Source organism: Pongo pygmaeus, chromosome 2 (assembly GCF_028885625.2).
Source record: "Pongo pygmaeus isolate AG05252 chromosome 2, NHGRI_mPonPyg2-v2.0_pri, whole genome shotgun sequence".
NCBI lineage: Eukaryota > Metazoa > Chordata > Mammalia > Primates > Hominidae > Pongo > Pongo pygmaeus.
Genome location: NC_085930.1, coordinates 194869425 through 194881444, shown reverse-complemented (window position 1 = coordinate 194881444; position 12020 = coordinate 194869425). Strand labels below are relative to the sequence as shown.

The 12020-nt window shown below is 41.9% G+C and overlaps 1 protein-coding gene across 8 annotated transcripts in view; it reads left to right on the top strand.

The window, feature by feature from the left end:
- IGF2BP2 (insulin like growth factor 2 mRNA binding protein 2) overlaps positions 1-12020 on the top strand; it is a 177703-nt gene that overhangs the window by 149762 nt on the left and 15921 nt on the right. The gene's annotated exons all lie outside the window — the stretch shown is intronic.

The following is a 12020-nucleotide window of genomic DNA, read 5'->3' as shown; positions in this document are numbered from 1 at the left end:
ATGTATTATGTCTTATTAATAGGCAATTTTTTAAAAGAAAATATTACATACGTTGTTGATATCTAAACACTTAGCACAATGCCTGGTATTTAGTAAGTTCTCAGTAAGTATTTGTTCACAACAGAAGAAGCAATGTGAATTTTGTGAGTGTTTTACTTACTGCTTTCATTCACAAGCATTATTCAAGATTTAATACATTACCAAATTGGGGCTCAGGATACTTGACAGCTTTTTTTCATTCCTAATTTTTCTCTATGCAGACTGCTTATTTTTAAAAGCAAACTTTCTTTCCCCCTATGTTTATGCTGTTTAAATGGGAAGAATTGGGTGGGTGAACATTGCCTCAGCCATTCTGTTCTTTTGAGAAGTGCTTTCTGGGGTAGGCTTCACATTGTGTGAATTCCCAGTAGCTTTTTGTGTTATCTGTAGAGAGACAGGATGAATACCCTGTGCCATCCTGCCAACAAAATGCAGACACAAACTGGCACCCACATGCTGAGTCACATATATGCACACATTCTGCATTCTTGCTTATATATGGCTCTTCTGAGTCTTTTCTTTTCTTTTTTTTTTTTTTTGAGATGGAGTCTTGCTCTGTTGCCAGGCTGGAGTGCAGTGGCACGATCTTGGCTCACTGCATCCTCCACCTGCTGGGTTCGAGCTATTCTCGTGCCTCAGCCTCCCAAGTAGCTGGGATTACAGGCATGCACCGCCACACCCAGCTAATTTTAGTAGAGAAGGGGTTTCACCATGTTGGCCAGGATGGTCTCCGTCTCCTGACCCCGTGATCTGCCTGCCTCAGCCTCCCAAAGTGCTGGGATTACAGGCATGAGCCACCACGCCCGGCCCCCCGAGTCATTTCTGAATCTCTTCATACCACCTCTTTAGTTATATCCATTTCCTCTTAAACTGAAGGAGGGGACTGACACTGAGCCTTGTGTGTTGAGTAGCCTGAAGATGCAGTACAAGGGATTGTGGCAGCTGTCAAGTCACATGGCTGTGCCAAGCAGTAAGAATAGCTTGAGAGTTTCACATCTCCATATTTTTGCTGTCAGATCTGAGAATGGCCCAATGAGGTACAACTAAGTGGCATTGAGGCACATAATCATTTCTTGGGAGAGAGGCTGTACATACAGCCCCACAGAAGATAACCTCAAACGTTAGGCTACCCTCTCAGTATGGGTAATATAAGTGGGGAGAGAAAAAGGGCATAATAAATTAGACCAATTCTAAAATTAGTAATTAGGCCGGGCATGATGGCTCACGCCTGTAATCCCAACACTTTGGGAGGCTGAAGCAGGCGAATCTCCTGAGGTCAGGAGTTCAAGACCGACCTAGCCAGCATGGTGAAACCCCGTCTCTACTAAAACTACAAAAATTAGCCAGGTGTGGTGGTGCATGCCTGTAATCCCAGCTACTTGGGAGGCTGAGGCAAGGAGAATCACTTGAACCCTGGAGGCGGAGGTTACGGTGAGCTGAGATCACGGCATTGCACTCCAGCCTGGGCGACAGAGTGAGACTTCGTCTCAAAATAAATAAATATAAAATTAAATTGGTAATCTCAAATATAGGAGTCAGCATGCTACAATCTGAGGGCCAAATCTAGCTCACCATTTATTTTCATCAGTAAAGTTTTTTAGGGGACACAGCCACGGCTGTTTATATACATATTATCTATTCCTGCTTTCCCCCTGTAGTGGCAGAGCTGAGTAGATACATACAGATCACATGAGCCACAAAGCCTAAAATATTTATGATTTGCTCCTTTGCAGAAAAAGTTTGCTGATCCCTGAACTAAATTTAACAAGGAGAGAATTTTTCTTTTGGTAGCAGAATATTTTCTAAACTTGAAAATAGGTTTTGCTAGTTGGAAAGCTTCCTTTATATCTCAGAGTTTTACTAAAATAGTAGAATAACCATTTTGCTAAAATATGTGGTTCCTGTTATTTGTAAAATAGGTTTTAAATAAAAAATTGTTAAACTAAAAACAAAACAAAAACAACCAGGTAATTCTGATCTTGATTCCATGGGTCAATATTAGAGTAGATTCTAATCCAGTGTCCTGACTGTCTGAGACATGATGGCTTCTGCAGACATCTCCTTCATGCAGCTGCAGAAGTGCAGGTCCAATGGCGTGGAGGCGGCCCTCACTGCCCACCTGTGCAGGGCCTAGGCTGCTCCTGGAATGATACCTGGAGAGTCCACACCGCAGACCTGTGGGCTTCCCTGGTGGGCCCAGGACTCCTGAGAACAGCAGCATAGGGTGGTGGAGACACTTTAAATACTTAAAGTATTGTTTTCCTGTCACATAGGCATTCACATTTCAAGGAACTAAGGTATTTTTTGGTTGCTTTTATATATCACAAAGCTCTGATGCTTTTGCTTTTAGCATCCAAAGGTCAGGGAGTCTGTGTCCCTCCTTGTAACTGGCTCATCCACACCTAGGTTGGTCTCCGAACTCTGGAATTTTTAATGCATATGTGTGTGTAGGAAAACTTTACCACTTTTTTTTTTTTTTTACTGTTTTTCTGGTTATAATAGTAATATGTGCATAGTGTTTAAGAAGCAGGGAGTATGTACTTTTGAATTTCCCAAAAAACACATTTCTCTGATCCTAAAAAAAAAGCAGCAAATAATACAGCAATAATACAGAAATAATACAGCAAATAATACAGAAATGCAGAAAGTGCAAGTTTTTTCTTAACCTAGATATAACCAGTGTTTCTGTGTAGGTATGTGCATGTGTATATTTATATATGATTTATATTTTTCTCCCAAATTTTCACTCTGGAATGGAAATCCTTGTGTGTATACATCTTGATTCATTTATCCAATTATTTCCTCAGAATAATTTCCTGGAAGTAGAATCAAAGAATCTGTACATTTTCTATGCTGATACATAGTATATAATTTTGATACAAAAAAAGGTATATTACTTTTCATTCCCATCAAGTGTGTGTAACAGAACAGGATTTTTTCTTCCATACCACCACTACCAATTATTCTTTGCCATCTGATATTTTAAAATATGCGCTTTTTTAAATTATATGACTAAACAATTTCATATTGGTCATTTTTGTTTTCTCTAATAAGTTGCTTTCTGTATTTTTGGCCCCTCAGTCTATAGCTTAGGTTCTAGAGCAGAATGTGTGCATTTGAATTTCTACACTGTCACTTGCTATTTTTAACTTTGAGCAAGTGACTTAAGCTCTTCAGGTCTGGGAGTAATAATAGTACCTACATTAGGGGATTGTTATGAGGTAATTAAGTTAAAACCTACATACAGTAGCTGCTATGTAAATCATAGCTGCTATTATCATCATCTTTTTATTTCATCTTTTTCTTAATGATTTGTCATAGCTAATTACATATTAAGGCTGCTAACCACTTGTCATATTGTAAATATTTTCAACAAATATTCTCTTTGCTTTATTTGTGGTGTCTTATGTCATAAAGAATTATATGTATTTAATTATATATATGTTCATTTATAGTGAACAGTAGTTCATAGTTCAACTTAAAAATGCCAACTTTGTCATACACGGAATTCCCACTTAACTATGTATGTAGTGAACACTATATATATATATATATTTCTCTCGAACAAATGAACTTTTGTTTGAAGTTAAATGTAAACATTTCCCTTCAGCCTTTCTTCTTTTATCCAAATTTCACCCAGTACCCCCGCCCTAGAAGTGTAGTAGTTATGTTTACACATTAAAAAAAGTTTTCTCGGCATATATACAATCATATTATTCAAAAATACAAATGAAATTATGCTGTACACAGTGAATTACAAATTTTGTTTTTACATATTATGGGCATCTTTCCATAACTAGACCTAGTTTGATTTAATGGCTGCATAATATTCCATTAAATGAGTTTATCATAATTTTTGAACCAGCACACTAGTTTTACGCATTTGGGTTGATTCCAAGTTTTTCGTATTATAGACAGTGTCAAAATGAATATCTTTACAGGCATATCTTGAAGATATTGTGGATTATATTCCAGACCTCCATAGTAAAGTGAATAACATGATAAAACAAGTTACACTTTTTTTCTGTTTCCCAGTGCATATAAAAGCTGTGTTTACACTATACTGTAGTCTAAGTGTGCAATAACATTATGTCTGAGAAAACAATATCCATGCCTTAATTTAAAAATATTGTATTGCTAAAAAATGCAGACACAAACACAAAGTGAGCACGCGCAGTTGGACAAATGATACCCATAGATTTGTGTGACATAGTGTTGCCAGAAGCCTTCCAGTTTGTAAAAAACATGATTATCTGCAAAATGCAATAAAGCTGAACACAATAAAATGAGGTGTGCCTCTACATAAATCTTTGCACAAGTGTGTGAGTATATCTGAAAGTAAATTCTCTAAGACTGGAATTATTATGTCAAAGGGTATATGCATTTTAAATATTCACAGGTTTCTCTCCACCAGAATTCATGCAGAAAACTTAAAAATTAAGGTAGTTAAATAATTGATATTTTCCTTTTGAGTTTCTGACCTTTGACGTCATGCTAAGGAAAAAAGCCTTCTTCCATCCAAGACTGTAAAAATATCCTCCCATATTTTCTTTTTCTTTGTTTAAGAGACCATGCTATGTTGCCTAGGCTGGAGTGCAGTAGCTGTTCACAGGCACAATTATAGCACACTGCAGCCTCGAATTCCTGGGCTCAAGCAATCCTCCCACCTCAGCCTCCTCAATAGCTGGGACTACAAGCATGTGCTACCGCACCTGGCCTGTGTTTTCTTACACTAATTTTTAGTTGTTGGTTTTGGGGGATTGTGTATGTCTGCAATTCATAGAGAATTTATCTTGACTTATACTGAGATACAGATCTAACTTTATTTTTTTTTTTTTTTTGAAATGGATATTCAGTTTTCCCAAAATCATTTATTGAGTAATCCACCATTTTATCATTCAACTTAAAATGCCAACTTTGAATCTCATAGAATGCCCACATAGAATCTCATTCACTTAATCAAATTTCTGGACTCTATTCCATTCCATTTGTCTCTGTCTACACAGCAGATTCTATGTGTTTTATACTATTTGACAATTTTAACAGCAAGGTTATTTTTTTCCTCAAAGAATGAACTGGAAAGGTGGCCAACTTTTACTATGCTTGGGAAAATCAAAGAAAAGATTGGAATTTTCTCTTCCTTGAAGAATTGGTAAAAATTCAATCAAAAAACATGTGGGCCTACCAACTTTTGTTTGGAGAAAGACTGATTATTACCTTTTCAATTTCTTATAAGTTTTTAACTTGATTTTGTTGATTTATATTTTCCTATGAAAATACACATTTTTCCACTTAATTTTTCTTTTTATGTGTATTGATATAAAGTGGTACAAAACAGACTATTGCCTTTTAAATATCCAGACTTGTGGTTATTTCTCTCTCTCAATTTCTTTTTTAAAAAATATTTATTTATTTATTTATCGAGATGGAGTCTTGCTCTGTCGCCCAGGCTGGAGTGCAGTGGCACGATCTCAGCTCACTGTAACCTCCGCCTCTGGGTTCAAGTAATTCTCTTGCCTCAGCCTCCCAGCTGGGATTACAGGTGCCCACCACCACGCTCGGCTAATTTTTGTATTTTTAGTAGAGACGAGGTTTCACCATGTTGCCCAGGCTGGCCTCGAACTCCTGACCTCAGGTGATCCACCTGCCTTGGCCTCCCAAAGTGCTGGGATTACAGGCGTGAGCCACTACGCCCGGCCTAAGCTTGTGTTCTTAATACACAACCGCATAATCCAGTTACTTAGAATTAACTAAACTTTTACTGGTTTCATTGCCCACTACAAACAGCTTCTTGTGTTCCACACCCTATCAATTTTTGAGTTATTTATTTGAATTTTTTGTTATTGTTTGTCTGGAGTGTTTTCTCAAACAAGTTTTAACAAATAGCACGAGTATAATTTCTAAGCCTTTCTGTATCTGAAAGTGCCCTTCTTTTTCCTTCACATGTGAATGAATTCTGGGTGTCTAGAAATTCTAGGGTCGTAGTTCCTCCATCTATCTATCTATCTATCTATCTATCTATCTATCTATCTATCTATCTATCTATTTAGAAACGGCGTCTCGCTCTGTCACCCAGGCTAAAGTGCAGTGGTGCAATTTTGGCTCACTGCAACCTCCACCTCCCAGGTGCAAGCGATTCTCATGCCTCAGCCTCCCAAGTAGCTGGGACTACAGGCATGTGCCACCACACCTGGCTAATTTTTCTATTTTTGGTAGAGACAGGATTTTGCCATGTTGGCCAGGCTGATCTCGAACTCCTGACCTCAAGTAATCCGCCTGCCTTGGCCTCCCAAAGTGCTGGGATTACAGGTGTGACCCACCATGCCCAGCCCATAGCTCCTTTAGAACTCTAAAAATGTTACTTCTAGCATTGTAGGTATCTTTTTTCTTCTTCTTCTTCTTCTCCTTCTCCTCCTCCTCTTTTATTTATTTATTTATTTATTTATGTATTTTTTAGAAACAGGGTCCTGCTCTGTCACCTAGTAGGCTGGAGTGCAGTGGTGTGATTCCAGCTTACTGCAATCTCAAACTCCTGGGCTCAAGTGATGCTCCTGCCTCGGCTTCTTGAGTAGCCAGGACTACAGGTGCACACCACCACGCCTGTCTTTCCGCCCCCCGTCCGGTGTCTATAAGTTTTTTTGCCTTTTATAATAATTTGCCTTTACCCTTGGAATTCAGGAATCTGAATCTGAGTGCTTTGATCTAAAGATCCGTGTTTTTCTTTGGCTCAGGAGAATGTTTTCCTTCCATAATTAATTTTAGTGTTGCTTCTCTCCCATCCACTTTATTTTCTCCTTCTGGAGTTCCCACTCCAGAAGAGGAGAGTTATAGCAAACCTCACTCTATTCTTTGTGTCTGTCCACTTCCCACTCTTTGTCTTGGTTTTGTGTGGTTTAACAGTCTCGTGCATCGATGGGCTTTTCAGCAGTGTCTTCCCTACTGTTTGCACGTCCTCTACTGAGTTTTTACTTAACCATGTTTTTCATATCCAGGGTCACTCTGGTTCTCTGATGGTTCATTTCTCATAGCAGTCTATATACAAATTATTGAAGCACTGTCCTCTTGAATCTCACTAGGAGATCAAATCACAATTTTGTAAAAAGCTCTCCCTTCTCCCTCCATTAACTCACTGGGGTCATTTGCTTGTCTTGTGCAGCTGGGCTCCTCTCCTTTGTGCTGCTGATTCTTTATATATGTCTAATGGATTTTAATTGTCCATTTATGTATTTAAATGCACTCAATAGAGAGCATAATTACAATCCTTAGGGGAGCTTTTTCTTAGCATGCTCCCCAGACCCCACCTGAACCAGTGAGTTCAGAATGTCCCAGGTGAGTGCAGCAGTGAATGCAGTGGTTTAGATCTTGGGCTGCAGAGGCAGACACAGAGATCTGTGTTAGCATCTCAGCTCTACCTCTAGCTGGCTCACCAGTTCCTAGCTCCCTCCAGCTTCTAAGGTTGTCCCATGAGAACACACAGAGCAGGACAGGCAGCTGCATGTAAGGAGACACTTTGACAAGCTGGCATAGAGCAGTGCACCTTCTGCATCTTAGAAAGCTATGTCCACAACACTGAACCCTCTGGCCAAGTCGTCACCCCTTCCCTAAGGCCCATGTCCCTGGTGCCCAGAGGGAGCACCTGCCAGCTTTGCAGTCTGGTATCACTCTATCATCACACTAAAACTATTTAAATATTTGAACGTAATTCATATATATGCCTTAAAATACTAGCAAACCAAATTCAGCAGTACATTAGGAAGACCATTCATCATGACCAAGTGGGATTTATCCCTGGGATGCAAGGGTGGTTCGACATATGCAAATCAATCAATGTAATACATCATATCAACAGCAAAATTAGTAGAAGAAAAGAAGTAATAAAGATCGGGGTGGAAATAAATGAAATTGGAATGAAAAATACAGTACAAAAGATCAATTAAACATAATTCCTATGCCTGGTCTTTGCCCTCTGCACTCCCCTTTCCCACCCTCCACTCTTCCCACCCCCGATTTCTTCATGCTTCAGAATATCACCTAAATTGTGTATCATATGGTCACACATCGCAGCTTGAACCCTACAGTTCTCCCAGGAAAAGGAGGCCTTGCTGTTTATAACTCCATTTTTTAATTTTCACAAGTGTGTTTGATATATACTCCTCTACCTACCACCCAGAAGAGTCAAACTCAGAAAAGGCAGACACCAGTGTTCCTGAAGTTGAGAGTTTGAAACAATCCTGTGGATAACAATTACCCACCTCCCTCTGCCTCTCAGTTAGTGGGTGGGGGGTGAGGGGGTGAGGACACACCTGGCAGGAGTGCCTTCACCACACCTCCTTTCCCCCTTCCCACTGCCAAAATGATTTTGAAACACTCAAAAATAAAGTAGCTTCTCCCTCATAAAATAGGTGGGACTCTCCAACTGGGACAGTGAGTCTAATGGCCACATTGGGGTCAGGGTTCCCTACCAACCTCCCTATCCCTCGGGGCCTTGAACCAGATGTCGGATGACTACAACCTGCTTTCCCATTAAAATAGTTATTTGAGTCATTGCCAAGTTACTTTTTCTGACCATTATAAATAAGCAAGATTTGAAAGCCCCCTTCCATTTGAGGCTGTAGACATCACCTAATAGAAAGTATGGGAATGGGGCCGGATGTGGTGGCTCACTCCTGTAATCCCAGCACTTTGGGAGGCCGAGGCTGATGGATCATTTGAAGTCAGGAGTTCAAGACTAGCCTGACCAACATGGTGAAACCCTGTCTGTACTAAAAATGCAAAAAAATTAGCCTGCTGCAGTGGCTCACGCCTGTAATCCCAGCACTGTGGGAGGATCACCTGAGGTCAGGAGTTTGAGATCAGCCTGACCAACATGGTGAAACCCCGTCTCTACTAAAAATATAAAAATTAGCTAGGCGTGGTGATGGGTACCTGTAATCCCAGCTTCTCAGGAGGCTGAGGCAGGAGAATCGCTTGAACCCGGAGGCAGAGTTTGCAGTGGGCCAAGATCATGCCACTGCACTCCAGCCTGGGCGACAGAGCTAGTCCATCTTAAAAGTATGGGAAGGGGAAATAGAAAGTATGCTCTGATAAGACACTTTTTTTTTTTTTTTTTTTTGAGATGGAGTCTCACTCTGTCACCCAGGCTGGAGTACAGTGGCATGATCTCGGCTCACTGCAACCTCCGCCTCCCGGGTTCAAGCAGTTCCCCTGCCTCAGCCTCCCAAGTAACTGGAACTATAGATGTGCACCACCATGCCTGGCTAATTTTTGTATTTTGGGTAGAAGTGGGGTTTTACCATGTTGGCCAGGCTGGTCTTGAACTCCTGACCTCAAGTGATCTGCCTACCTCGGCCTCCCAAAGTGCTGGGATTACAGGCGTGAGCCACCATGTCTGGCCAGACATTTCATTATACATAAGCACTCATTTATCACTAATTAATTTAGCTCATCCAATGCCCAGTGATAGATCTTTCATTCCTGTGACCTCATTGAATACCACATAGCACCCGTCAAGGGCATCTGTCGTGCTTAGGGTCAAATCTGCAGCCCACTGGTGCTGCCTCCCCCGCCACATCCTGCTAACCCTCATTCGCATTCACTATACTGCGCTCCTTTCTGTTTTCCAAATAGGCCAACCCCTTTTCTAGCTCTGGACCTCCTAGAACCCTGCTTAGAATGCTCCCTCCCAGTGCCTTGTCTGGGGCTCCATCTCCTCCCTGGGTCTTGACTGCAGTAGTCTTTTTCCAGACCACTGGCCTCCACACCTGCTCCTTGCCTGTTCCTGTTCATTTCTTTCACAGTACTTGAAGTTCTCTTTTGTGCCTGCCTCCCCAGTAGAACACAAGCTCCATGCTGACAGTGACCATTACTGTCTTAATAACTGTGTCCCCAGCACCCGGGACCCGGGTCAATGTCTCCCACAGAGTAGGTGCTCACGTGCCTTTTTTTTTTTTTTTTTTTTTTTTTTGAGACAGTCTTGTTCTGTCACCCAGGCTGGAGTGCAGTGGCATGATTTCGGCTCACTGAAACCTCTTGTCTCCCGGGTTCAAGCGATTCTCCCACCTCAGCCTCCTGAATAGCTGGAATTACAGGTGCCCACCACCACGCCCAGCTAATTTTTGTATTTTTGCTAGCGATGGGGTTTCGCCATGTTGGACAGGCTGGTCTTGAACTGCTGACCTCAAATAATCCGCCTGCCTCAGCCTCCCAAAGTGCTAGGATTACAGGCATGAGCCACCGTGCCCAGCCTCAAATGCCTTTTGAATGAATGAATGAACAAACCCTCACAACACTACTATAAGAACTAGATATTATTTGAGTCTGTCTGTGGATAAGGCTCAGAAAGGTTAAATAATTTTTTCCAACTTGTAGTGATTCAGAGACTCAGATCTTCTGACTCCAAAAACTAACTTCTATTCACAGGGGCTAATGGCAGAGCCTCCGCTAGAAACAAGCTCCTGATTACAGAGTTCAAGATTCTTTCTCTGTGACAATTTTCCAGCTGTTACTCATGAATAAAAGAGAATTTGTCCTTTTTATCCTTTGATGGCTAATTTTAAAAATCTCTTTCTTACCCTGAGTTCCTAGGAAGTCTAAATTTGATAGTATTTATGTGAGAAGTATTTGAACCCAGAATAGGAGCCACACTGGCTTTTCTATTTCTGACCTCACATGAGTTTTGTAAGGAAATGGCAAATCATAGTTCAAAGGAATTCTTTCTGCCGTGAGACCTGAAGGAACGATTCTTTAGGCAGGAGGAGGACTGAAGTGCTCTTTTCCCAGACTAGAGTTTTGTGCAGAAGAGTTGCATGAATTCTCCCCCAGCTCTTCATGGCCCAGGACATTGACCTGCAGAGAAAGCTCTGGAGCTGATGTTCTTTCCAGGAGGTCCTTCGAAAGAAGCAGAGCCAAGAGAGAGAAACTGCTTCAGACCCACCTTCCTGCAAAACTTGAGCTTGCCAAGAGACTGCTGATCTCATAGCACCCTCTTGTGGGCATGAGGGGCTGCTGCAGCCCCTTTCCAAGTCAAAGCAAGGCTGGCACCACAGCCGTGTTAAGTGGAGCTCTGTCGCCAACAGGCGTGGCGGGTAACCTACAGCATCCCTGGAGCACCTCCTCAAGTTGTTCACATCTCTGCCTTCTCGCTCCAGGCTCAAAAAGGGCAACGGTTTCATTTTGTCCCTAATGGGTCATAAGGCAAAATCCTAACCTTCAGGAGATTCGGGGGATGGAGGGCATGCCCGTCACTGTGAGATTTGCTCAGGGATCCTCAAATGAAAGCTGGGTCACCAGACTCCAAGCCTCGGCCACGTCTGACCACCGTTGGAATCGTCTTCCTGGAGGACTGTCTTGCAGGGTGGGCCTACGGGAATTGTTCCGTGGTGCCCAGAGCTGTTTACTTCCTCTCCTGGAACAGTGATGTCAGTGTTGACCCAGCCTTGTGTAAAGCACAGCTAACGATTCTGCTGACTCAGGTCAGTGTTCTGCCTCTAAGAATATATCACCGGGCGCAGTGGTTCACACCTGTAACCTCAGCACTTTAAAGGGAGGCCGAGGCGGGTGGATCACTTGAGGTCAGGGGTTCAAGACCAGCCTTACCAACATGGTGAAACCCTGTCTGTACTAACAATACAAAATTAGCTGAGCTTGGTGGCACATGCCTGTAATCCCAGCTATTTGGGAGGCTGAGGCAGGAGAATCGCTTGAACCCGGGAGGTGGAGGATACAGTGAGCCAAGATCGCACCACTGTACTCCAGCCTAGTCAACAAGAGTGAAACACCATCTCAAAAAAAAAAAAAAGTATCAAATCAGACATAGTTCCCTCTCATAGGACTGTTGTGAGGATTAAAAGAGTTTATGAATAGACACAAAATATCTATGTTAATATCTAGTACACAGTACCTATTCAGTAAAAAGCAGCTACTTGGCAGGGTGCAGTGGCTCACCCTTATAATCCTGTCACTTTGGGAGGCTGAGGTGGGTA